The following is a 2,369-nucleotide window of genomic DNA, read 5'->3' on the forward strand; positions in this document are numbered from 1 at the left end:
ACACACATTAAGAGGTCCTTTTTCACTGGCCCTTTGCTAACAGAGTTTAGAGTCAGCGCCAGGAAAATACTTCACGTTTTGATGTTCGATCCAATCAGTTTATAGTGCAAAACATTTTAGACAAAGTCGGGGTCAAGAACTTTATAATATGCTACTTCTGGTGTGGAAACAGGTTCTTTTTTTTTTACTATTGGAAAAATAAATAATATCGATGACCTTATATACGGTAGGTTATGTATGCTCCATTCTCTGTATCATCAGACAGTGTTGAGACTATGAAATACATCTGGGTATTTTCCTTCAATCCAAAGCATAAGAAGACCGTGAGTGTAAAAGAGAGAGAATGATTAAATGAAGACAGACGGATTAACAAATGAACAGAGATGAAAATGAGAAATTAATGACTTGTTTTTCATCTCGCCACTGAGAGCCAATCTAATTAGCCCCCAAAAAGGTGACATCAGGGCCAAGAACCTACAAGATTGTGGGAGGTCTGCTGTCTCTTTTTCTCTCTCTCTCTCTCTCTCTCTCTCTCTCTCTCTCTCTCTCTCTCTCTCTCTCCCTCTAGCTCTCTCCTCGCGCTCTCTCTCACACACTTTCTGTGTCTGTCTGTCCCACTCTCTCTCTCTCTTTCGGTCTCTCTGGCCTCTAAGCCAATTACCACAACAAACAGTGTGCGTGCGTGCGTGCTTGTATGGGTGTGTGTTTATGGGCGTGCGTGTGTCTGTTTTGATCATTAGATGTCAGTCAGTGCTCCACTGACTGTGGTGGTGATGTCATATCCTAACCTTCGCCAATCCCTCCACATCCAGCCAATCACAACTCACCAGTCCTCGTTATCGTCATCATCATCATCATCACCACCACCACCACTATCATCATCATCATCATCTCATCAGGTCAGGCCCCACATGAGCTGAGGTTTTCCATTGTGGAAAGAGCTCGGGTTTTCGGAACTCAACTGTTGACCTGTAGGTAAGAAATAGTACAAGAAAGGGCCGATTATTTATCATTATCCATCCGCCTTATCTATTAATTAAAGAAACTGTCTGTGTGTCCCAGGCATAACTCGGACGCCACCTGACCGAACAGCCTCAACCTTGCCGCGTGTGTCCCATATGACCCGGGGGTGTGCAGTAGTGAGCCTTGCCGAGCCATGTGGCCCATAGGGCAGTAGCCTATCTCCTGTTTCAGTACCAGGAGGCGGCTCCCCTGGACAATATGATGCTAGTATGGCGCAGGGACAGGGGTCATCGCCATGCTGGCTTGTGGTGGACATTTTTGACAAGATTCTGTCTTTGCCATGGGCATAAAAATGTGTGGAAAATTATATTACCAGAAACAAACCTTTACAACTCTGAGAGTGCACAAATGGAACCAAATGGACCCTATGGGTCCATTTGGTTCCATTTGTGCACTCTCTGAGTTATGGGGGTCCTTGAAAATAAAAAGTTAGAGAACCACTGTACCAGTGGACTCCTAATGTGTCATAGCAAATGAGGGACATGCATATTCTGAGGAAAACCTGGAGACTGATACATTCAGTAATTGAGTCTTATGATCAAAATAATGTAAAAAAACTAAAAATCTAAAATTTGACACAGACAAGGCAAAGTCTAGCCACGGACACATTTGTCCATGTACGGACACATAGATGACCCCTGCGCAGGGAATTACCCCCAATCCAACCCTTGATGCCGAGTGCCAAGCAGGGAGGCATTGGATCCCAGTTTTATAGCCTGTGGTGTGTGTACAGTGCCGAGAGGCAATTCAGTCGGACCAACAGTTTCCAGGAACAGAAAAAACAAGAATTCTGTATGTGTCTGTCTGTCTCTGTGCGTTAGGGTCACCCGTTACCTGGTTGGCCGAGCTTTGCGCCACATTCACCAATATAAGTGGCAGAGGAGGAAGCATGCTGCTTGCCTCTGTCCGAGACAGAAACATTAGCTGTAACGTTACAGTCACATGTATGCAGCAGATGCATCTATTATGGAATATATTATATATAGAATGTAGTATGATCAAGTAGGGCGTTAATTTACGGAAAAACACAAAAAGTAAGAATATGTAGATGGGTGGTTTCTGCCCAACAGCGTCAGCAACGATATATACTGTATATCTGGAGTATATGGAATATACACGTACAGTCACATGTATCCATATGTATACTTTTACTGTATTTATAAAGAATATATATTCACATGTATCTGTGTATGTAATATACATGGAGACCTCTTCATTCTTTCCATAAGTGGGGACTGTTAACACACATGTCACCAGTCTACGCACCAAGCCCGGGTTAAGCGCTCCTGCACGGGCCCTCTGCTATTAAACGCATGGAGCCATCTGCCAGGTGTGTGCGTGTATGC

The sequence above is a fragment of the Gymnoscopelus braueri genome, assembly GCF_963280865.1.
Source record: "Gymnoscopelus braueri genome assembly, chromosome: 16".
NCBI lineage: Eukaryota > Metazoa > Chordata > Actinopteri > Myctophiformes > Myctophidae > Gymnoscopelus > Gymnoscopelus braueri.